Raw genomic sequence first — 26540 nt, 5'->3', positions numbered from 1 at the left:
CCTGCAAAGCTCAATTCCTCCTGAATTTCCTGACCCTTTCTCATTTCATTTTCCACCCTACCGCCTTACACCCACCTAGTCTCAGCAACTCCCCAACTCTCCGCTCCTCTCCCGTAGTTCTCCAACCTACCCGTTCCCTTTCTGAGCGGCTCCTTTAAGTGGACTCCGGAACAACGCGGAGGGGGCGGGGCCGAATCCTCGCCGACGCCAACTCGGAGGGGCGGGGCGGAACGGGGGGCGGGACCTGCGTGCTGCGTGCGTGCGCGTTCTGGAGGCGCTGCCGCCGCCGCCGCTCCCAAGGCTGCCGCCGCCGCCGCCGTCGCCGCGCAGAGCCGGAGCGGAACCGCGGCAGAGAGGAGGGAGGAGGAGGAGGAGGTGGTGGAGGAGGCGCCGGACCGGGGGGGTGAGTGAAGGGCGGGGAGCCTGAGCCAGCCCCAGAGGGAGCGGGGGGCGCGGGTCGATGGAGCCGGGGCTGAGGCGGCTGATGGTCGCCGGTCAGTCCCCTGGCTCCCCCTTCCTCCCCCGCGTTCCCTCGGTGTCCGGGGCGGCGGCCCGGGGGCCTGGCGGGCGGGAGGGGCTGGGGCTCTGGGAGGCCCGGCCGCCGCCTCCAGGGCCAGAGCCAACCACGCCCGCGGACCGAGCCGGTCGACTGTAGCTGGGCCTGCGGGGACGGACGGGAGGGGCCCGGGCCGGGTGTGGGAGAGAAAGAGGACATTGTGTCCCCCACCCTCCAACTCCCCGAGGTGTCATGGCACTAGCCCGTTTCCCTCACCATCTCCCCGGACACAGTGCCCTCACTCCTCACTGCCTGAGAGATGTAGAAGATTGGACATCGCTGCCTTTTTCCTCCCCTTGCATGTCCCCAGACTAGGGGTCAGATCTTCCTTAAAACCCGGTTCTGTCTTAAGGGAGGTACGCGCGGAGGGGGTCGGAGGGTTGGGTGAATTTTCTGTCCTTCCCTCCTGCTACAGAGATGCGGGTAGAAGGGAGTGTTGCCCTGTCTGTGTACACTTCTGTCAAGGTTCAGGGTTTCCCTTTCCTTCTGAGCGTCCTTTATTTCCCCAGTGGAGAGGACTGACATCTCTACATCCCACTGCACCCCCCAGCCCCTTTCCCGCCCTCCTTCTCCCATCTTTTCCGTAGCATGCCATGTGTTTGCCTTTTCAGCTTTGCTTTTCTTAGGTCTCTACTCCTTTCTTGAATTTTGTTAGGGAAGAGGTCACGGTGTGATTCTTGCTTTACTTCAAACTGGGGCTGGTAGGAGTGTCGCTTGCTCCTTCACTCAGGAAGTTAAGGACAGTGTCTTCAGCTGAACTGTGTAATTTACTGCTGTGGGAAGAAGAAGAGGGGAAGACACTTGTGCCTAAAAAATGGAATCTCCTCACAGGGCTAAGAACCAGGGGACCCATTGACCTCGTAGAAAAAGAAGTAGGGTTGACATTTCTTTTTGGGAGGGAAGATCATTTTGTCACTGCTTTGAAGGACGGAGGATATAAGAAATGAAATGGAATAGCAGGGCAGGAGGTTAATGGGCCACAGGCATACAGGTGGCCAGTGTATTCAGCTTCCTGGTTGGTGGATTGTGATTTTTTTTCTCTGTTTTTGCCATAAGAGTATCAGCTCTTAGTTTTAATGTGGGACTGATACTTTCAAAAGCATGCTGAAGGGCAGTCTCAGAAGAGATGCTGCTGGAAACAGGATTTGGAAACTTTCTTTGGGTTTCCTGTCAGACTGTGTGGGGGCGGGTTTGCAAATGTGTAGTTTTTCTTTTCTTTTGAAGCAATTGATAAACCTGCGATATTTTGACATAAGCAGTAAATCAGGCCACAGGCTCTTTTCTGTTCTATTATGCTTTCCCATAACACTTTTTGTTTTGTAATTACATTCCTGTTGGTTGATAATTCTTCTTAACTCTGATGTTTCAGTGAATCTTGTCTTGTTTCGTCAGTATTTTGAATTAGGTGTACTTTAAAAATGATCACGTGTAAGGTATTGAGAATCATACAGTTCCTGCCACATGGTAGGCATTCTGTATTTGTTGAATGAATTTAATGATTACAAAGATGTGTCTAGGTATTACATATCTTCAGTCCTTTTGATAGGTAGTTTATATTAGCATATTGCATTTCACTTCCAGTACATAAAACAGTAATTCTTAATTTTTTCTAGACCACTGACACCTTTGAAAATACGGTAAAATATATGAACTCTCTCCCTAGAAAAAAAGCAATAGGCGTATATGCACAGAATTTTGCATTCAGTTTCAGAGACCCTCTGAAGCAAACCATGGACCTCTGTCTTAAAAGTAAACTGGAATCTCTGAGTATTATTCAGTTCCATATTAAAATTGTTCAGAAGGCTTTGTTCACTTTCTGTGAGGCTTCAAGAATGATATTGTCTACTCTTACAGACTAAACTTTGGGTCTTTGGGAATGAGATTTAACAGTGATTATTACAGTTTTATAGGGAAAGCATTCTCATTAATAACTATTACCAGTCAGTTTTAAAATAACACATTGGTGGCTTTCATGTGAAATAAGATTGTTCTAGTCACTTTTGACAGTTTGAAATCATAGTTATGAATGACTTCTGGTTTTTATTGTACAAACTGCTTCATAGCAACATGATGAGCACTTGAAAATGTTCACAAATCAAACTATTTGTTTTTCCTATTCTCTTCCAAGCTTGTTCATCATATACATGTTTTTCATGTAGTTAATAATTAATTGTATCAATATTCAATATTAATTTAGCAAGTACTTATTGAATGCTTACTATGTGAATAAAACAGTCGGAATCGACTCGATGGAAATGGGTTTGGTTTTTTTTTTTTTTGTCATAGAAGTGTATATTCTAATTAGGAGAGACAGATCATAACCAAATCAATATGGAATACATACAAGTGATAAGTGCTATGAATAAGAGTAAAGTAGGGTAAGGGGATAGAGAGAAAGAGTGGCAGAGAAGGGTAGTCAGGGAAGACCTGAGATTGGAGCAGAAACCTGAAGTGAGGGATGTCTTCTATCTTGGGAAAGAAGGTTATAGGCAGAGAGGACTGTAAATGCAAGGACCCCCAGAATCCTTGGCCTTTTTGAAGAATAGCAGGCCAGAGTGGTTGGAGGGCCATAAACAGGAAGGAATGTGAGAGGGGTTGAGGGCAGAGAAGTAGCTGGGACCATGATCAGAACTTTGGATTTTACATTGAATGAGATGGAAAGCCACTGGAGGGTTTTGAGTGGAAGAGAGACCTGCTTTGGCTTAAGTTTGTGAGCATCATTCTGGCCGCTGTGTGGAAAATCACTTTGGGGCTGGAGTAAGGGTAGAAGCAGGAAGACCAAGTAAGAGGTTAGTAATCTTCATTATTAACACTTTCCAGTGGTTACAAGATGGCCTGTCTTCCTGCTGTTGGAGCATAGGTAGTTTTTACCTCCCCTTTTCCCATTAAAATAACAATGAAATGAACACTTTTGTGTATGTAACATTTTCTTTCTTTAAGAATATTTCCTTGGGATTGATTTCTAGACATGGGGCTACTGGATCAAAGTACATAAAATATGCTTGTCTTCTTGGTATATCTATGAATTGCTTTCAAAGAGTAGATTGTACCAGTTAAAGTGACAGCCACAGTTGTTGAGCATATGTTTCATGGTAATGTCACTTGCCTTGAGTATTATTATTTTACACTTAAAAAAATAATTAGAATTATAAAAAGAAATCTTTTAGATTGTTAGGTCGAATTTTTCGATAGCCCATGTTTAGAGTTTGTGTGTTAGCCCACCTATCTCTTCAGCATATAACAACAGGGTGCTAATTGTTGAGGATACAGAGATGAATAAAACAGGGTGTCTGCCCTAAGAGGTTTTACATTCTGTTGTAATTTGTAATCTAATAGTTAAATAACACAAGATTTTGCCAATGTTTATTGTTGCCCAAGAACCTGGTTAGTATATGGTTTGTGATCTTTTATATAAAATAGGCATTCCAGTCAGGCAGCCAGGTTTTCATATTGGTTTTTTTTCTTTTTCCTACAGAGGAATTTTTTAATGGTATTTGTAATTTGCTTAATTTCTGTTTTGCATGATGTCTTTAGAATCTTAAAACTGATAGCCCCATGTTTTGTTTTTTGCAGTAAATTATGCAACTAGTAGTTAGGAATCTCACAGTTGAATTTTTAAGTTACTGTAATTCTTTATAGTTATTGAAAACACAGGGCCTATTGTTACTGTTAAATAAGGTCAGCATTGCATCTCTGAAATTTTATTTACTTTATAGAGGAAGATGATACTAGCCTGTTTTGATAGAAAATTATACCACTGTGAGGGCTTTACTCAGCATTTCTGTTTCTGAAATCTAGATAGCTTGATTTGGCATGAGCAGGGTGCTTCATCATCTATAAAGTGAATGGGTTGAACTAACTGAGTTACCTGAAAGCACCTAACACTGTGTCTGGCATGTGTTAGGGACCCAGCAAATGCTCATTGAATCTCAGATAACCTCTAAGCTCCCAGTTCCAAATTCTCTTATTTTAGACATTCATTAAAAATAACTTACATAAAGCAGTTATATCTTAGTGTTGTGGTGGTTTGAAATTGTAAACATAAACTTACCACCTCCTAATGTTCATTTTCAAATTAACTTCATAAATTTTAAAAAGTTATGGCATATTTCCAAGTATTTTCTGGTCATTCTAATGTCATGTATGGCTGTATGACTTAATGCCAAATTCACATCTTATAGAAAAGATTAGTGTTAAACATAAACATATTTAAGCTTTCATATGTTACTGAGACAGGTAAAGCATCATTTTTTTCCTTTAATGCCTGAAATTTGAGGATTACAAGCAGTAGTTTTTATGTGCTTTTCAGAAAGCCTTTCATATGCAAAGATAATATTGGCCCATTCTCATTTTGAATTTTTGCAGTAGTGGTTATGGGTTGGAGCCCAAGAGCTCGGCTGTTAACCAAAAGGTCCACAGTTCGAATCTACCAGCCGTTCCTCGTAAACCCTATGGGGCAGTTCTACTCTGTCCTGTAGGGTCACTATGAGTCGAAATCAACTAGACGCCAGGTTTGGTTTGGTTCAGGTTTTGGGTTTGCAGTGAGTGATTCACATGCTTTGTCTCTGTCCCCTTGGCACACAGTTTTGAGATGACTGGCTAAGAGTACAGTTTGTTTCAAACTTAAATGATCCAGATGAGTATCGAACCTATAAGCTTAGCTTTATTCATTATCATGATGTTATGATCAACAGGTAATCTATGCCATGCTCTCATTTCCTCTTGAAAATAGCCCTTTTAGGGGTAGAGTACACACGTACACCAATAAAAAAGGAAATTATGTGTGATTATTAAGGTGGAGTTGAAACAGGAAATAATGTGCTTTAAGAAGTGGTCTAAAAATAATCCTTTTAATATAATTTTCAGAAGTACATGATATATACATGGAAGAGTAAATATGTTCTATGAAATTAGCTTCAACCATGAAACAAGTAAATGGCTTGCTTCCCCTCCCCATCCTACCCCACCCCCCCTTTTTAGCAGTAATAACATGTTTATTTAGGCTACGTAATAAATTCAGGTAAATCTGAAAAAAAAAATTTCTTATAAATCATTCCAGTTTCTCCAGTGTTTCCTGTCTAGCCTATTTAGTTCACACTGATAGGGAGTAGTTCAAAATGTGGTATGGTAAAGTTAACCAAATTGTAAATTAAATATGTAATCCTATGTTTGCTTTCAGGTTATAGTTAAATTAGGCCATATTTTGTAAGAATGGGAATATACTAAACTACACATTATAACTGATAAAAGACGTTGGATTAATTAAAACTTGAAGCGCCTTACTTTGAATTGTCAAATATATACCTCAGTATATAACATACTACTCATTCATGGCTTTTTGAAATACTATGTTATAACCATTTATTCTGGTTGTAAAAATAATTTTGCTCAGGATAGAACTGTGGTTTAGCTATCAAAGACATAACTATAAATTAAGAGAGACACAAGGAACTGGGTGCAACTCTTTCTTTGGACAAATTCCAAACACATTTTATAAAACTGGAAGTTAGTAGTGGGAAATTCTCTCTTATTGCAGACTGAACATTTCAGACTTGTCAGATGTGTAATCCAGAGAGTAAATTCATTCACTGTATTTTCTGTGATATTTTTAAATTCAACTATAAATAGGATCATTCTGTTCTAGACAAGTTGGCAGTATTATAGAACATTAAGCAAGCAACCAGTAACTTAATTATTTCAGCAATTGAAATTTAACACAGATCTTTGAAGTTTATATAGTTTATAATATCTAGCCTAAATCTATTGTCTTTCAAACTACCTTTTAAATACCATCTTGTGTTTGTGAAGATGTTGCGTAATTTCATTACTAGGTTTCAGATTCAGTCAGTGAACAAGCGTTTGAGTGACCCATTATTAAGCTCTTTGGTAGACACTGATACGTGAAGGTGTAGTTTCTGCTGTAAGGAATTTTATTCTAGTAATTTATTTTATGTTTGCCAGAGTCTGACATACGTTTTATAATTAAATGTTGTGTTTTCATAATAGAATAAAAATAGAATGATGTTCATTTTTTAAGTAAAATCAATGTGAATATTTAAAATTCTCTCTCTGTTGTTCAGCAGCTATTTCTGTGATCTTATTTTCTAACGGCTTTTTAGAATTAGAGCAAACTATAGTTTCCCAGTTGTTTAGGATGTGGTAAAATAAGAATTGTTTGCCCTACTACCTATTTTACTTCAGTCCAAGATTTTTAACAAATTGTTTTTCTGTGTCTGTACCACATTGTAGCAAAGTTGTTTCCCTGTTCAGTTAGCAATTTTAATTCTATGTTTACTATGAGACGTTTTTGTGTAAAACAGCTTGTTAATTTTTCTTTTTTTCCTATACTGATTAAAATCATCCAGTATCATTGAAGTTAACTATCGGCCAGGATAGAAATGTGCATATAGACAAAATGCATTTTTAGTGAATATTGGTAGCTTGCCAGCTTTATTTTCAAGCGCCATCCCGCCATGCCCTGCAAGCCTAACTATCTGGTGCTTATAAGGCAAAAACAGTTTATTTAGTTTGTGAAAGATAGAATTTTTTTTCTGATTTTTCCATTTTGCATGTTTTGAGTTGAGATTCACTGGACATTTATTTTTCTCAACGGACATATACAATACAACAGTTCATTTAAGTATGATGCTTTCTGTTGAAGTGTTGGCTAACTTTTAGATACTGAGCCTTGTGCAGTTTCATGCCTACTATGAGTTTTGGGTGACATTCTTTACACAATCCAGAAGTAAATGTGAACATAATAGAAGCTGGAAACAAAATAAGCGTGATGTTTCCTTTGCACTGGGAAATGTAGTTTCTGCCCCAAGTAATATGCCCTTGTTAGGTTCAGGATCATTTTCAGTGGTTAAAACTGCTTAAGCATTTTTTCCCCGTTTAAGGTAATTCATGTTCCATTGTGGCAAATTTAAAAAATAACACAAGTGTAAAGAAGAAATTGAAAATCACCCATAATCCCACCACCCAGAGATAATCACTACTAACGTTTTAATGTACATTCTTCCAGTTCTTTCCTTGCATGTACAGAGACTTTTTTGTTTTTACAAAATTGGAATTATATTTTATATATACTGTTTTGATCCTGCTTTTTTCTCTGAATAGGTTGTTGGTCTCCTAGTGTGGGACTTTTAGGTTGATTCTTATAATATTACTAGTATTTTAAATAACGCTGGGGCAAACACTCTTGTGCATTTATCTTTGATTGCATCTCTGTTTTTTTTTTCTTCCTTTAGGATAGATTCCCAGAAGTGGGATAACTGGATCAGAGGGTGGTTACCCTGTATATAAGAGTGTGTGTCTCACTGCACCTTCAATGGCATTGAGTAGGTCAGTTTTTAAAATCTTTGCCAATTTGGTAGATACCTGTTACATTCTTGGGTGGTAAGCGCAGAATCCTCATATTATTAAGTCTGTAAAACCATCATACTGTATGATTAGTAGTTTGCAGTCATCTTCTAAAATGTTGATTGGAATGTGAATTTCTTTGAAAAATGTTTTAGGTTAAAGTAATCTTGGGACAAAAAAACAGATTGATTAAAACTGCAGTTTGAGAATTGTTTTTTTATTGGTGTGAAATAGAATTTTAGTGTTCTCCTTTTACTAAAATGACAAACATGAGAAGGCTTACTTTATAGTATCCAGTAAAGAGCGCTGTTGGCGCAGTGGTTAAGCACTCGGCTGCTAACCAAAAGGTCAGTGGTTCAAACCCATCAGCTGCTCTGTGGGAGAAAGGTGTGACAGTCACCTTCTGCAAAGATTACAGCCTTGGAAACCCTATGAGGCAGTTCTGCTTTGGCCTGTAGGGTTGCTATGATTCGGAATCAACTTGATGGCAGCAAGTTTGGTTTTTTTTATAGTAAGTAGAAATTCTATGTAAAAGTAAATTATTTTAGAGAGATGAGGGGAGTAATCACATGGTTCTAACATAAAATAATAATAATAATTAGAGTTTAGAGCAGTGGCTCTGGAGTTAGGTCTCCTACATTCCAATCTGTGCTTTGCCATTTACTAAATACATGATTTGAGGCAACTTACCAAGTATATGGTTTGATGTTTCTGAACCTTGGCTTTCTCATCTTTAAAAGAAGAATAATAATACCTACTTCATAAGATTCTTGATGATTAAAAATAATATGTAAGACTGTGTGGCACATAGTGGGTATCTAATAAAAGCTAGCTATTGCTGTTAAATTTCTTTTCTTCTGCCAGTCTCTGGAGGGCAGAAAATAATGTCATTTTTGTGTCCTCATTTGCATGAATAAATGTAGAGATGCAAAATGACTGTGAGCTATGGTAGCAGGAGGAGAGTGTTGGACATTCTTTGTGGTAGGAATAATGAGCAAAGATAGAAAATTTAGGAAATTGATTTGACGGTAGCCTAGGATTGTATGCTTTGGTGTCACAGTGGTTAAGAGCTTGGCTGCTAACCAAAGGGTCGCAGTTCAAATCCAGTAGCCGCTCCTTGGAAACCCTATGGGGCAGTTCTACTGTATCTTATAGGGTTGCTGTAAATCAAAATTGACTTGACAGCAATGAGTTTGGTTCTGGTTTTTAGGCTTGTATAGTTAAAAAAAATCTGGAGATAAGGCCATAAAGATTGGGGCTAAACAACAACAAAAAAACCAAAGGAGGGTCTGGTGGATTCGAACTGCCGATCTTTTGGTTAACAGCCGTAGCTCTTAACCACTACATCACCAGGGTTCCCGAGATTGGGGCTAGACTCTGTAAATCATTGAATGCTAGTTGAGAAGTGTAGACTTTATTCAGGAGCTCAAGGAGTTTTGATAAGAAAATAACATGATCAGAGCAGTGCTTTTGGAAGATGAGTCTGGCTACAGAATACAGAATGAATTGACAAAGGAAGATTGAAGAAGGGAGGCTGGTTTGATAACACAGGTAAGGCAAGATCTGAGCGTTTCATGGAAAACGAAGGTTTGGGAGAAGTTGCTGGAAGTCACTGTTGGGAAAACCTCTGGACTTCAAATTTGGAGGTGAAACTCAAAGTCTGAGTCTAGGGTCTAGTCTCTAATGGAGCTAGGCAACCTTTGAAAGAAGATAGGAATCAGTTCATTTCGGTTAACTTGTTTTAAAAATTGAAGGATAAAAGATTCTTATCATTTCACTAATGAAAAGCATGTGTTTATGCTGTTTTTAAACATATGCATAGACTCCTGCAGAAATGTATTTAGCATTTTGAGTTCTTAGTTAACAGGAGTTCTCACTTTTAGACATTGTATTTCTGGAGGTATTATCTTAATATTCTTTATTGCCAGGTAAAATTCTTCTGCATGTGATCTTTCCAGCATACATGAATGCTAGTGGATTTTAAAAACAGTAGTTGCTTGAGCAGAGAGGTAAAGATTTTTTGTTTGTTAAGCAGCTTAGAATGTTGAGGGCAGTGAAATATGACACAACAAAAAGTAGGAAACTGAGTGTATGATCTTTAGAAAAATTACTTTTAGTATTCCTCTCCCTCTCCTCTTAATTTTCCTGATTTAAAAAAAAAGAGTTTGCAAATGTCATTCTTAATCATTCCAGTACTTGGTTGTACTCTGTTTATACTTTCCAGTTGGCTGAAATACATAAACAAGTTAGCCTGAAGATTGATATTAATATTTCTTTTCAACTTACAAGTAAACGCACGTGAGCTGTGAATTATCTGCTCGCTGTCTTCCTTTAATATTGCCATTTGAGAAAAGAAACAACCCCCAATTTTAAATAAATAAATAAATACAGGCTTGTGATACTTTCAAGGTCTTTGCATTTTTTAAACCATTGAGTTGTCATACCTTTCTTAATGTTTGCTTTAGTTTTCAGATATTTCTTAAACTCAGAAATGAAAACCTTATTATTAGTTATTTTTATTCAAATCTCTTCCCTTTAAAAGCATCCTTGAAAATATTTTTAAATTAAAAAGCAAATATAACATATAGTATTGGGGATTGTGTGTGTTACTTTTTACAAATACTGTTTTTCTTATGTGAAACTGCAAAAGCCCAGATTTGGTCAACCGAATATTTCATTTACTAAAGGAACCTTAGATGTATGAAACAGTGCTTTAATGTTGCAAGCTATAAGATTCCAACTGAGTATATTTTAAATTGATTTGAGGAGGATATTTCTTCCTGTTTGTCAACAAATATCAGAACTACACTATTTTTCCTATCTTCCCCCACCCCTCAGGCAAACTATAGCTGAGAGAACAGGTTCTTCCTTCAGTGGACTTTCCCTGGTTTGAGCCATTCTGTCACTATGATGGCAGCTACGGCCTTCCCAGTTGGTATGTCTTGCATTCTTAGAAACCTACTTGCATCTTGGCAGGAAAAATCAATTATTAGATTGACCAGCTAGCAGCTCATGGTATACTATTGTAAGACAATTCATTCAGTTTTTACATGAGGGGACATTGTGAAATGTGTGAAGAATAAATAGACTTTTATATCCTCCTATCCTGAAGGATTAACATTACAAGAAAATGCAGCCCACTGGTTAAATAGAATATTATGCACATTTTTCTTACTCTCTTTATTAAAAGAACATCTTTTCTCGTTCCTTTTGAATCAGCAGTTATGAATGCTAGATGTAAGTTGTTGACTAAGAAATCAGAGTCCCTTCCAAAAATAATATTAAACAGTTTGGTTTGTTACCCAACAAATATTTATTGAATGATTATTAGGTGCCTGGTACTATTCTAGAAACTGGAGATATAGCAGTGATTAAGACCTGCTGTCACGGAGCTTTTTATGTTAGTGGGAGGTTGGTGGTGGTGGAGAGAGACAGTAATCAAGTAAATGAACAAGATAATCTCAGAGGCCACAAATATCATGAAGAAACTACAGAATGAAGTGATAATGATGGAAGGGTTTAGATTGAGTATGCAGGAAAAGCCCCCTGAGATGGTGATGTTTAATCTGAGACCTGAATGACAAAAAGTGTGAAGATCTACAAGAGTGAACCAGGTAGGGGGCCTGGTTGCGAAAAGGCCCTAAACTGGGAAGCAGCTAGTCATGTCTGAGGAATAACAAGGCCATTGTGGTAAACTGGGAAGAGACTAGTAGATGATATCAGAGAGGTAGGCAGGGGATTACATAGGTCCATGGTGAAGTGTTTGGATTTTGTTCTTATAAATATGAAGGGAAGACACTGGATATCATTTACCTCTCTTTATGGATAAATATGTGTAACTTTTGAATCTTAAGATGGTGTTACTAATGATATTGGCTTAAAACAAATCTTAGGGTAACCAGTAGCTTCTCCAGCCATACAAAAGCATTAACTTAATAGTACATACACTATTTCTCCCGAGGGTCTGCAGAGGTAGGAATGAATTATTTTTAGTATTGCAAAAAGCCTAATGAAAATTGTGTATTTGCTCTCAATAGTTTTATACAGGCTAAATATTGTATGTCTTTGCTTTGACTAATACTGACTCAAGTCTTTGGGGCAAATTACCAGAGATCATTATCGTCAATTGTAATGATTTGCAATGGTTAATGAAATAAAATACTGTGCTTGCACCTTAAGCCACTAGCATTGAATTTCATTAGTTAAGTCTTTGACAATTTGAGGGTGCTGACTAGCCATTACTTATCTGATTAATAAAATATTGATGTAGTTGGTAAACAAAATCTTCAAAGACATGGAGTCCATGGAAAATAAAAGATTTTTCATAGTAAAATTGGGAACCACTGATACATGTCCTAATCTTTATGAGGACTTACAGGGTGAAGGGAACTAATATTTTTTTTGAAGGTAGATCTCCGACATCTCATTTAATCTGCACAACAAATTGTTCCTTTTTTACAGATGACAAAACTCAAAATAGTAAGATAATTTCTGGAAATTCACACAGCTCTAATTATAGAAAATCAGGTGGGTAGTAAACTTCCAAAAGAAGAGACTACCACAGTACATAGCACAAAATAAGTGATGAATAACTATGTTTATCTTGCTTACATGTAAACATGAAGAATGAGTGAGTGAGTGACAGACAGAAGACTGCTTCTGCCCTGTAGTCCTTTCTTCAGTGCACCACACCATTTTGTTTTTCTTTCCATTTCTTAATGAGTCTAGAAGATTTCCTCAGAAATAATTAAGCGACTTAAACTTCTCTACTATTGTATCCTGCTGGTCTCCATTCTAATCGTTTTTTCTCTGCAGCTCCTTCTCACCCCTCAGTAATGAGGTTTAAGTTACTTAAATCACGCAGTGAAAATCCCGAGGAGGGAAATAGGTACCAGAACCTCGGAAAGTGTAATTTTCTCTTAGATTTTGTTAACTGTCTGAATAATCTGTAAGGTTTTCAGCTTTAAAAAAAAAAATTGCTTTAGACCCTCCTAGTGTTCAGATTCAAGATGTCATCTTCTTTTTGTTCTGTTTGTATCTCTTAATTATTTTTCTTATCTTTTTAAAATTTTCTATAGTATACTGAGATGAGGGGCCTGGTGATCTACTTCCAAAAAATCAGCCATTGAAAACCATATGGAGCACAACACAGTTCTACTCTGACATACATGGGGTTGCCATGTCAGAGTCGACTTGACAGCAACTAGTGTTGGTATCCTGAACTGAGGTGGTAGAATAACAGGAGTCGAAATGTTTAGCTCCTTTGTAGCAAGCATTGGTTGTCAGCCTGATCTCAGACTGTTTCAATGTTGTGTCTGCAGCATTTGTTTGTTTGTATCTTCTATTAGTATATCACAGAAAATGAACTGATAATTCTGGGACATTTAATGGTAGTTGTTGTAAGGTGTTGTCAAGTCGATTTTGACACGCAGCAATCCCAAGTGACAGAGTAGGACTGCCCCATAGGGTAGATCGCCAAGTCTTTCTCCCTTGTAGCTGTTAGGTGGGTTTGAACCACCAACCTTTCAGTTAGCAGTCGAGTGCTTAACCGTTGTACCACCAGGGCTCATTTAATGGTTAGTAGGGTTTAAAAGAAACACATAATGAGAGAAGTTTTTTTTGTTTTTTTTTTCCAGTTATGTCAATACCTGGGCATAATAGTAGTATGAGAGCTCTAAACTGCATGTTATGACGTTTCTAATCTTTCAAATGAGTTAATATCTTAACACATTTAAGTTTGGAATTCTTTTAAATAAATACCTTATAGGAGTGGATACCTATGGAGTGAAAGTAGGTGAGGATAATCAAGGGGTTAAAAAAAATTATATTAGAGGAGGTTGAGAAAGGGAAGAAATTATGATACAGGGTTTACCATGGGGATGGATTACACATAGAGGTTGCTGTGCTAGACTGTGGGAAAGAAATTTATTTTCACAAAAGAGAAATGAAATTGATGAAATGAGGGCTGTATGGAGGTAAATTAATGTTGAATTGGGTAGAACTCTTTGAGGTAGATACGGTAGCCTACAGGGACCTTCAGAAAGGATATGTTAAATTTGTCACCATTTGTGGTAGTATAATAATCACTACTACTTCATGAAGAATGGGATCTGTCTTGTTGGTTTGAGTTAGAAGTAGAGAAAACCTATGTAGAATGAATGAGGGTTTTTTTTGTGAAGAAGGAACATTTTTAAATTTGTTTCTAGTTATCTGAGACTAAGATTATAATATACAGGGTCTATAAAAGGTGACTGTATTTTGGTTCTGGGTATCCTCAAAGTGCTTTTTTTTTTTTCCTTGATTTGTATATGACAACTTTTAAACTGTTCTACTGTATTATGCTGTTCTCCGTTCTAATCATACAGTCATTTTGGTAACAGCATATATAACCCTCTGATATGAAGTTTTCATGCTGCAGAAAATTGTTTTGTGTATAAGGTATAAATATCAATTTACCCTATAGATGTGTATCTAAAAATTGATGTGGGTGTGGAATTTTTTAAATTTAAATTATTTAAGAATATCAGGTAGATTAATTTAAGAAAATCTATGAGTAAGTGCTTTTGGAAGATGAATCTTGTAATAATCAGACCTACCTTTATTTGTAAGTTTAGATTTCAGATATTAGGCTATTTTGGTTGTTTCTTTTGCATCCAAATTATAAGAAGTCTGGGACTTTGATATCTCAAAATTAGCCAAACAGTATAGTTCTCTTTAAAAAAAAAAAAAAATTTCTGTGCCTTTTGAATACTGAGTTTCACACTTATGAAAAACTTCAGTCGCAAAAGATCCCTTTGAGTTTTAAATAAATGTTTAGTAACTGCTGCTAGTATTTCACTCAAATGTCCTGTCTTCCATTGGAATATGACAGCATTATAACTCAAGAACCAACCAAAACCTGCAGTTGCAACCACGGGTAGGCAAGTTTTAGATGATGTCGCCATCCTTTTATTCCCATTATGCTTTAGACTGGGACTACTGTCATCAATAGAACAAGCCTGAGATCGTTGTCACCACTCAGTGCCGTCTGCTAACGTGTGTATGTAAGCAATAGTAGGCTTTAGACACTGGACATAAAGAATCATTGCTTTGTGGTGTTCTTAGCTGACTGCTTAGGTTCAAGTGTGCTGGGCTGTGCGTGTGTCTTACAGTGGCTTGTCACAGCTTTGACCTTTTCCAACCATAGAATGTGTTTTAATATCATCTATGTGTTGACATATTGAAGGTGGGCATCTGAACTTTTTAATTGGGCAAAGAAAATGCCATTTAATCAGCAAAATTTAATAGTGAGTTTCTAATCCAGTACTTTCAAATGGGAGTGAACTCTCTAAATGAGGGACGAACTATCCTCTCTTACCCTCTGGTTAATTTTCTCAGTATAACAAACTTTAGTCCTATAATCCAAAATGGTTTGTAGAAAATCAATCATATATTTGCTTTTGTCTGTGCTATTTTTAAAAAGTGCTCTGTTGTTAAGGGAAAAAACTGATTCCCAATGCTTATGTGGTATAATTTCGGTTCTTATTTTTACAAAATGTCTAGTCATATGTCGAATATGGGCTAAAAGGGAGCACAACAGAAAGACCTAAATTGTTATCTCTAAGTTGTGGGATTACAGATAATTTTTATTTTTATCTTTAAATTTTTTCTCCCTGAATTTTATATATTGTTTGTGTATTTTTAATCAGAAAGTAAAGGTTGTAAAATGAATTCGTTATAGAATATGAAATTAAATTTACTAAAGTTTTTAAAAAGATGAGGATTCTTAAGGGGTAAAATGAGTTAAAACCTGAAAACCAAACCTGTTGCTGTGGAGTTGATTCTAACTCCTACCAACCTCATAGGACAGAGGGGAACTACCCCCATAGAGTTTTCAAGGCTGTAATTTTTATGGAGGAGCCCTGATGGCGCAGTGGAACCCACCAGCTGCTCCTTGGAAACCCTGGGGCGGCAGTTCTGCTGTATCCTATAGGGTTGGTGTGAGTCAGAATCAACTCCACATCAATGAGTTTGGCTTTTGGTTTAATCTCAGGGAAGCAGACTGCCACACCTTTCTCCTGCAGAGTGGCTAGTGGGTTCAAACCGCCGAACTTTTGGTTAGCAGCTGAGTGCTTAACCACTGTGCCACCTGGGCTCCTAAAATGAGTTAAAGCCTTTACCAATAAATGAATAAATAGAATGCATTCACTGAGATGAACTTATATGTTATGGTAAAAATCTGAATTTTAAAACAAAAGTAATATTAAGTTGTCATTTTTGGGGTGTAGGATTGAGAGAAATGGAAAAAGTATTTGCTAGTATTGTTCATGATACCTTGCCTTGGAAACCTCTTGTTTGATTCTTCTAACTCAGGTTTCCCTCAGTTACATTCATATATTTAATGTTTTGTGGATAAGTGTTTAATTACGTAATTTAAGTTTATTTATACAGTTGGTGTGCCAAATCTCATTTTGAGTATTTGGTCATTTGATAATTATGTCAGAAGACAAAACACTTGGTGAAAGTTTGCATATAGTGCATACTAGCTGTTGTTTAACCTCTTTATTTCTCAGTTTTCTCATCTGTAAAATGGAAGAAAAACACTATTCCTTTGGTTTAAGGATTAAATAAATTAATGTATGCATGCTTGGCATACAAAAAAAGCTCTTAAATATTATTGCTACTATTGCTACCAAAACGTTGGCATTGATGTCTCTAAGAAACTGGAGCAGAAGATCTCTAGGGACTAGAACAATATCTCACACTTTATAGCTCCTATTTTGACTAATAGAGCCTAGTGGTACAGTGGTTAGTGCTCAGCTGCTAATTGAAAGGTCAGCAGTTCGAAACCCCCAGCTGCTCCACGGGAGAAAGATGTGGCAGTCTGCTTCCACAAAGATTTATAGCCTTGACCCAGTGGGACAGTTCTACTCTTTCCTGCAGGGTCGCTGTAAGTCAAAATCGACTCCACAGCAATGGGTTTGGGTTTTTGGTTTATTTTGACTAACTCTGTGTAGTGTAGTCCCCATTAGTTAAATGGGAGGATTGACTATGTACTTAGGTAGTTTTGTGATTTATGTATACAATAAATCTCTGGCATTGGAGGCTTACTGTTTTGGACTCAAAGTATGTAACATGGGAAATTTGTAAACTGATCTACGCATAATTTTGAATCCTGCCGAACAAGTCTCTTAACTAGCAAATTGAGTGTAGTTGACAGCACCCCAGTTATTATTAATCAACAGTGACTTTTGTTCTCTTGTTTAATTTTTATTATGGAATTAAGAACTTTTTTTTCTTTGTGAGTAATGGGGCCCAGAAAAAGCCAGTGGTTAGTACTGATGTTTGCAGATTAGGTAAACTCATGATACTCTGTAACACTATGGTAATGAGGTACAAGTTTATTTTACTGACAAAATTTAGGAATGTCGTTTATTTCTTTTCTGTTCCTCATAATTCCTTGTGTCCAGGAGAGATAATGAATAATAGGATGTGTTTGATTGTGAAAAAATTTGAATCTTGAAGCTCATTAAAAGAAAGGGAGGAGCTTAACGGGGTATTCCTACATTTCCAGACTCTTAAACATTATTTTTATTCTTATCACTTCAGTGCGTACTTAGAATTTCTGAAACCAAATTAAAATATATCTATCTGTCTGGATTTCACATTTCCATGGAGTGTTATGTTAATACAAGTGTGCCTCGTTTAATAAAACCCACTCCTGTGATTCTCAAAACTTATACTTGAAAATATAGATTCCCTAGCCCTACGTATAGAAATACTGACTTACTAGGTCGGGAGTAGGGCCAAAGAATCTGTATTTTACTATTCCACATGCTCCCCAGATGATTTTGATGCAATCTTTTAAAATTTTCAATCTGTCTATATTTTCACTTTTAGCATTATATTTTAAAAATTGTATTGTAATTTTAAAGCCTTAAGAGTAAAGAATTTAGTTTTATGTTTAATAATGGAAGTTAATGTTAAGGTATGTCTAGCTTTTCATTGCATAACCCCTTTTACCTTTTTAATTAGTTAAATGTATATATATTATTTATTCAAACCCAAGTAATACCAAGTTCATTGTAGTAAAAAACAAAATACCAATGAACCAGTGTTTCTCAACTTTATCATTACCGCCCCGCCTAAGGAGCATCTTTAGACATTTTTTTTCCCAATTGCTCCCCTCCTGAAATTTTAATATCATGGATATACTATATATTAGTTTTTGTTCTGTATGTATGTCTGTTCTTTATACATTAAAAAAGTAAGATTTTTTCTTCTCCCCCCAAGAGCCAATTTTTACCCCCTTGGGGTGGGGGGCGATATTGCCCCTATTGAGAATGCACGCAATAATAAAAGAAAAATGACCCTTAATTCTATCTCCTAGGCTGTTAACATTTTGGCATACATCTTTCCCAATGGTCTTCAATGCCTAGATGCGTTTTTTAAAATTAAAATGAGATCATATAGATAATATTTCATGCTCCTTTTTTTCTTAATATGAGCTTTTCATGACAAATTAATATATTTTAGTAGTATCATATCTAATGGTTAAATACTGTGTATGCATATTATTCCATTGTGTGAATTTGTCATCATTTATTTAAATGATTCCTTATAATTCCCAATGTTTTAATTATAAGCGCTTTGCTATGAATATCATTCATTGTATCTAAATTTTTTCATTCATTTTCCATGCATCCTAGGATAAATTCCAAGAAGTAGAATTATTTTATGCTGTACATTTTTATATTTTTTGATGTGTATCACTTAGAAAGTCCCTTTCCTCAAGGATAACCACAGTTAATTTGAGTATTAGCCCAGCTTTTTCCTATGCATATTCTAACACAGATAGATTTATATACCTATTATCTGTCTTTTCAAAAGAGGAGTAGATTGTACCCTAACCATGAAATTGCTTCTTTGCCTAAGGTGTTTTAGTCATCGTTAGTGGCGAAGTGGTTAACAGCTCAGGCTTCTGACCAAAACACTGGCAGTTCGAATCTATCAGCTGCTCTTTGGAAACCCTATGGGGCAGTTCTACTCTGTCCTTTGGGTTTGCTATGAATGGAATTGTCTTGACGGCACACAACTTATATAATTCTACCTTATTCTTTTTATCAATATTCCACTCTCTTGCTGTACAGTAATTTATCTGTTCTTCTATTGAAGGAACTTTTGTTTTCTGTTTCTTTGGCATACATCTTTGTCTATGTCTGTATCATAAATTCACGTTAATGGGGGATTGGTGGGTTGTTTAAGAAGTGGAGGTATGTTATATATGTTTGACTCTTCGTAACCTTTCTATTCTGTTTCATGCCTTTGTTTACCTACTCTGGTGTTGGTACCAGATTTTAAATGCTGTAGCTTTATAGTATTTTACTTTTATATCTGAAAGGATAAAATGTTCTATTAAGTAGGGAGTGTGCCCATATATTTTTCAGGTTACAAGTTACATAGTAAATTTTGGCTAGATTGTTTAAAAAGACACCAATATGTATTTTAAGTAGACTAGAATAATAAAGATTTTTGAGGAACTACAATTTTAGGCTTGAGAACTTTTAGTGCCTGGCAGTAATTCAGAACTCTAAAAACACCTCTAAGTTGAACAGTGAACAAACAAGCTGTTGATCTGTGAGCTTTCTGGGAATACTTGAGACCACAACATTTCTATCAAATACGCCTTTTAATCTTTAGTTTATTGATCAAAGTATCTTGAACGTATTCTGTGTTACCTAACTTCTTTTCCTTTTTAAAGCGTATACATTTTCTTTCTCTCTCTTTTTTTTCCATAACATTTCTGGTAATCATGTACTTATTTTTAGATATTTTGTACTATGCTGTTTCTGCTTATTTTTATAGAGTTGCTTCAGTTATGTTTTGTCTAAAGAGTCGTTCATACATTTTGCTGAGGTTTAGAGTCTAATAAAATTCAAACTATATCAGAATAGATTTTATATTAGGTAGCATTTTTGTGAATTAACATTTGATTTGTATAAGACATTAATTAGTTTTTTTTTTTTTTGATGGATTCAAGCAAATTTTTTTTTTAATTGTATTTTAGATGAAGGTTTAAGAACAAATAGTTTCTCATTAAACAGTTAGTACACATTGTTTTATGACATTGGTTTACATCCCCAGGACATGTCAACTTTCTCCCTTCTCAACCTTGTGTTCCCTATTACCAGCTTTCCTGTTCCCTCCTGCCTTCTAGTCCTTGTCCTGAGCTATTGTGCCCCATAAGTCTTGTTTTGTTTTATGAGCCTGTCTAATCTTTGGCTGAAGGGTGAACCTCGGGAGTGACTTCATTACTGAGCTAAAAGGGTGTCTGGGGACAATACTCTCGGAGTTTCTCCAGTCTCTGTCAGGCCAGTAAGGCTGGTCTTTTTTTGTGAGTTAGACTTTTGTTCTACATTCAAGCAAATTTCTTTATGGGAAACCACTAAAAATTGCAAAGGAATTATCTTTTGTTTTTCAAAGTAGAAACGTTTTCAGTGGACTTCAATAATTTTTAAAAAGCACTAATTTTTTTCTAAGGCAGTTTGTCTTTTAATTTAAATGTAGCTGTTAACAACATCACTAAAATCTTTAAATGTTGATTCTGACCCTATCAGTATCTATGATACTATCTATGAGCTAACTTTCTTTTTTAGAACACACTCTCAAGTGGGATTTCAAAAGTTCTTAGTGTTCTGGAAGAGTTAGTTTAACTCTGTAATGAAAAATTTTCTCCCAGAGAATACTACACTCACCACTAGGGTGAAGCCTAATAATAATAAATATAATAAATGGTATTCAGTATGCATGATGAACCAGGCAGTTTAGGCAGGACCTTTTTTCTAAGAGTAGCCTCTATTGGAGTTGACTTGTTACCACAGCTCGGTTAGGCTCATTAGAGAGATTCACCTTGCTTTGGGGTCATGGTTTTTCATCTAGGGAAACTGCTGTTCCTCATGATGAAGAAGTGGTCTCTCTTGTGGTGCTGGTATGTTTAGCACTTATGACTTGCATAGTGTATTTATAGAAATTAACACCTCGAATGTGATTTTGTCTATTGAGGTTTACCACGTAACCAGGTTGGAAATTTTATTCTTGGCACAAAATTTAACTTAAATACTTTGTGAATGTATATAAAGCTGCATTCTTTATCTTAGAATTACACCAGTATGCAAATGACAACCTGTACTGGGACATTAACTCACTGTGACTGGAGACCTTTGGCCAAGCCTAGGGATTCCTTGGGCACTGCCTTACCCCCATTGCCTACATCTTTGTTTTCTGAAACCTGAAGCCATATACAAACTTCAAGTGCACTTAAATGAATAATCAAATAGTCCATATAAAAAGGATATTTGATTTTAACTAAATGTTCTGTGAGATTATTATAAAATGAATACAAAAACTAGGCATGTGTGATAGACGTTTGTGTTTTGTAAAACTTCAAAATATTTCTATCTTATTATTTCTCATTATTTAAAATATTTTCCCCTCACATTAAGTAGTGTGATAAATTAGTACCAGTAAGGCTTTAATTAGTAATAGCCATCTGGTGAAAAGGATTCTTTAATAGATTTGTTAGAATATACATCTCCACTGCACATAGAAGTTGGGGGATTTTATTTTTATGTTTTGTGCTCTAACTAAAAGTAATCTTTTCAGGAAAGCATTTAGTGATTTTTAATAGCCCTGTATAATTTTTTTTTCCTATCCAAATGATTATTAAACTAATCCTTGAATGTCACACTTTTTTAAAAAAGTCATTATTATTAATTAAAAGTAATCCATTATAAAAAGAATAAAGATAATGCAAAAAAAGGTTATTAGTTTGCTGTGTATCCTTATAGACATTTTCTGTATAAATATACATACATACATGCACATTAGAATTATTTAGTTTCTCATACTTTTTTGTTACATTTCAGATGTAGAAGATACATGAAGGCTAGCAGTTTTCTTTACTAACATGCTATAGTAATAAATAAAAATTTCACTCTTCAAAGACAAGTTTTGTTGCGTCCCCTATTAATACCCTTCTCCCTCACCCTTACCCCTGTTCTTTTAATCACCATTCTTCTCGAAGCGAGCGAAGTTTAGTGTGGTAGGTCTTAACCCTGGCTTGGATTGAGACCCACCACACTAGGTGAACTCCACATTATACTTCAGGAGCTGAGAATTATGTCCATGTCCTTGTTCCACCATCCAGAGATTCTTATCTAATTGATCATGATGAGGCAAGGCATGTGGGAAGAAAACATGCTTTATCTTAGCCTTGCATATAGAAGTTTGCCTGAGCTTCTGAGTTCAGGTGTGGTCTGAGGAGATAGATAACAATGGTTAAATCCAAGGGGGCATCATCCCCAGTTTCCTTCCTTCAAGAAGGAAAGTAAATATATAGGCATAGGTTTTGGTAAGCCCTCAAGTTCTCTAAGGAATGTACCGTTATAAACTTCTTCATTTGTTCCAGTGTTGGTTCACCACAGAGTTATGAATACTTTAATTCTAAGGAAAATCAACATCATTTGTGCAGTGCAGATTAGGTAGATAAGAAGATGACTGATACAGCAGCATGGTGTTGTAGTTAACTGCACAGATAATGGAGCCAAACTGCCTGGGTTATAATCCTGATGCTGTAACTTAAGTTTATTAAGCTTGGGCAAGGTTTTTTGTTAGCTTGTCTGTGCCTCATCTATGAAATGGGCATGATAGTCCGAACCTCCTAGGAATATGGTGAGGATTAAAAACATAAATACATGTAAAGCGCTTAAAACAGTATTTTGTATATGGTAAGTACTGAATAAATAATAGTTATGATTAATTTATTCCTTTATGTATCCTCTTTTTCAACATTTTCCACTCTTGCCCATTCCTCCTGAAGATAAGTTAATGCTTCCTCTGAAAAACTAGATCAGGTGTCAGCAACTTTTTCTGTAAAGGACCAGATAATAAATTTATAGGGCCCTGTGGTTTCTGTTGGTAGTCCCTGGGTAGCACAAATGATTTGTGCTCAGCTATTAACTGAAAGGTTGGAGGTATGAATCTACCCAGTGGCAATGCAGAAGAAAGACCTGGCGATCTACTTCCATTAAGATGATAGCCGTTGAAAACCCTATGGAGCGCAGTTTTACTCTTGACACACATCGGGTCGCCATGAGTCAGAATCAACTAGATGGCAATGAGTTTGGTTTGGTTTGGTTTTATGGTCTCTGTCAGTGGAGGCTTGCAGGTTGCTTCGATGCTGAACAGGTTTCAGCAGAGCTTTCAAGCTAAGATGGACTAGGAAGAAAGGCCTGGCTATCTGCCTCTGAAAATCAGCCAGTGAAAACTGCAGCTAATTGTGCGACGGCACAGGACCAGGCAGCATTTCATTTTGTTGTAGGTTGCCGTGACTCAGGGTCCAACTCTGTGACAGCTAACAACAGCATAGTCTCTGTCACAAATAGCTCTGCAGCTGTAGGGTAAAAGCAGCCATAGGTAGTACATAAACAAACGAGTGTGGCCATGTTCTTACTTATTTATTTATGGACCCTGACATTTGAATTTCATATAATCTTCATGTATCATGAAGTATTTTTTTTCTTTTAATTTTATAAAACCATTTAAGAATCAAAAAACGTTCCTGGGTGGCACAAACGGTTTACACTCTGTTGCTAACCAAAAGGAGCCCTGGTGGCGCAGTGGTTAAGAGCTCGACTGCTAACCAAAAGGTCGACAGTTCAAATCTGCCAGCCACTCCTTGGAAACCCTGTGGGGCAGTTCTACTCTGTCCTAAAGGGTTGCTGTGAGTTGGAATTGACTCAACGGCAGTGGGTTTGGTTTTTAAGAGTGTAAAAACTGTTCTTAGTTCACAGGCCCAAAACAGGCAGTGAACTGATTAGGTCTTCAGGCCATAGTTCGTTGATCCCTGAACTGAAGTAAAGGAACCTGCACATTCCAACTACTTTAGACACCTTTTCTTTCTTAAGCGTTCTTTCATTCTTAAATTTCTCTGTACCTTGGAGGAATTTAGAAAATTAATGTTAGCACCAACAGATTCAGAATTTGAAAATTCTTCTCACAGCTTTGGGTTAAACTTTATTAACTCACATCCTGTGAAGCAGTAAAATCTTTGTGGACTCTCTCTTCCTCAGACACTTACTTATGTAACTGTACCAAGGTCCTTTGGTTGCAAGCAACAGAAACAGATTTTGTCTTGTTCACCACTATATCCCCACCGCCAGTGTATAGTAGGCATTTGTATCAGGGTTCTCCAGAGAAATGGAACTAGTAGGAATCACACACACACATACAAACACACACACACACACACACGATTGATTTATGCAGTTATAGGGGCTGGCAAGTCCAAAATCAGTGGACAGGCTGGAAGCTCAGGCAGGATTGAGGCAGTGTTTCTTCTTCAGGGAAATCTCACTTTTGCTCTTATGGCTCTTCAACTGATTAGATGAGGGCCGCCCACTTTAGAATAATCTTCTTTACTTAAAGTCAGCTGATTGTCAACTTCAGTCATATCTACAAAATACCTCCACAGCAACATCTAGATTAGTATTTGATTTAATAACTGAGCTTTATACCCTAGTGAGGCATTTGTGGTTCTGTGGTAGAATTCTCACCTTCCATGCAGGAGACCTGGGTTTGATTACCAGCCAGTGCACCTCATGCACAGCCACCACCCATCTGTCTATGAAGGCTTGCATTTTGCTGTGATGCTAAATGAGTTTCAGCGGAGCTTAAAGACTAATAAGATAGACTGTAAGAAAGGTCTGGCAATCTACTTCTGAAAAACCCTGTGGATCAAAACAGTCTGATCCACAGTCGATCATGATGATATTGTAGGACCGGGCAGAGTTTTATCCCATTATACGTGTCACTGTGAGTCGGGGGCCAGCTTGACAGCAGCTAAAAGCATCAATAATAGCCTAAGAAAGTTGACACAGTCCACCCCTTGTCAATTTAGCACCCATACACATCTATTTAAACCATACTTAATCTCCAAATAAAGACAGTTAACAAAGTCATACTTCCACCTAACTTCATTCACCTGTTCTGTGTACAACTGAAAACACACTAAAACGTTTCCCCAGAAGAGGATGCAAAGTCCTTAGTTGACGTTCATTCTTCTCCTTGACATTCTGTAACTTAAATACTGTGATGTAAAGTGAATTATTATTAATTCATTTTATTTTAGGTGATAATGGATAAGAAGGGGAAGAAAACAAAGATATTTGATAAATCCTCATATACTTACATATATGTGTGTAAATACACACACACGTACACAAACATATTCACAAAACAAGGACGCATAATTACAGTTCTCTTTCTGCAACAGGTTATTGGTTGTGGCTGATTTTTCATAACTATCATTTTTCACTACCCATACCATATTCCCTTTATCCTGAGCAAGCACATTCATCTGGTTTTGTTTCTTTGCCTGGTGGAATGACCCAAACCTTCATTCTTGAAGGGTCTGGGCAATTAGTAATCCTGCCTGAATTGTGTTGTCATTTTCCATTGACTTTAATCAGAGGACCCTTTTGGGGTAAGTGAGCAAAACATAATAAATCCACTCTAACATTCCATTCTACCTAAGTCTTTGCATACGTTGCTCTACAGTATACCGAGGCAGTTCTGGCATTTCAGCTTCATTTAGTATAGGCCATCTTTGGGTCCATGTGTTAACCAACCAGCCAAACAAACTGTTAGAGCCCTTTCTAATGCCTCGAGCTACAACACTGAATCCAGAATCTTATCTTAATGGGCCCCTCTCAAATTCACCCAGATCCAACTTTATGTTCCTCCCATAATCATCCCATACCCTTAATATCCATTCCCACACATATTCCGCAGATTTCTGTCTGTATAAATTGGAAAAATCATGCAATTCTTTTGGTGTATAGCACCTTCCTTTTGGGTCACACATTGTACCTCATCCTCTGGGGTCTGTTGGGACTTGAATCTAGTTACCAGTCTAGCAGCAAAGAGGAGTGGTGGGGGTAGATTCTGAGTGGGATCACCAGTGTCTTGCAGCTCATTTACGTCAGGGGAAGCTATTAGAGTTTCTTCAGGTAAAGCAGAGCTAACTTCCCTCAGACAGGGATGGAAGGGATGCTTCTACTGGCAAAGAAGACTCAGCCAAATTTAATGGTTCAGTGTTCCTAGCTTCATTGGGATCTGCTCATATGTCTCCATTCCAATTTTTAGGACCCCGTTCTTCCCAGTCAATGCCCTCACTTTTAGCAAAAGACACTCTTTGAGGTTGGGAATTCATTTGTAATTCAGCCACAGACAGGATGAGATTCTGGGTTTGATTTTTAGAAATTTCAGCCTAGCAGCTATCAGAGATAAGAGTTTCTTTCAGAATGATCATAGATGCTTTCAGGTCATTTATGCAGTGGTTGAGTTGAGAATTTGAAGCCCTGAGCTCTTTCTTTTCTTTCTCCAGCTCAGGGACAACCAGCTGATCTCATTATACTCATCAGTTTGACTAAAGTGTTCTAAGGTATCAAATATATGTTCACCCAGATCTTTATCTTTTTTAAGTATTTGATTAGAAGTATCCAGTGGTGATATTTTGCGTGTCTTGATTGCCACATCACACCCTGGACTCTCAGTGCCTTCTTTACCACTGGAAATAGTCATT

General features: G+C 37.1%; 1 protein-coding gene across 1 annotated transcript in view; it reads left to right on the top strand.

Moving 5' to 3' along the window:
- Positions 1-373: 373 nt before the first annotated feature.
- RAP1A (RAP1A, member of RAS oncogene family) overlaps positions 374-26540 on the top strand; it is a 96524-nt gene continuing 70357 nt past the window's right edge. Inside the window, exon 1 of the mRNA XM_023734928.1 lies at positions 374-403. The gene's annotated coding sequence lies outside the window, so the exon portion shown is untranslated. The remainder of the gene's footprint in view (positions 404-26540) is intronic.

The sequence above is a fragment of the Trichechus manatus genome, unplaced genomic scaffold, assembly GCF_000243295.1.
Source record: "Trichechus manatus latirostris isolate Lorelei unplaced genomic scaffold, TriManLat1.0 scaffold00073, whole genome shotgun sequence".
Taxonomy (NCBI): domain Eukaryota; kingdom Metazoa; phylum Chordata; class Mammalia; order Sirenia; family Trichechidae; genus Trichechus; species Trichechus manatus.
Note: the sequence above shows the minus strand (reverse complement) of the source record. Positions and strands in the feature narration are given on the sequence as shown.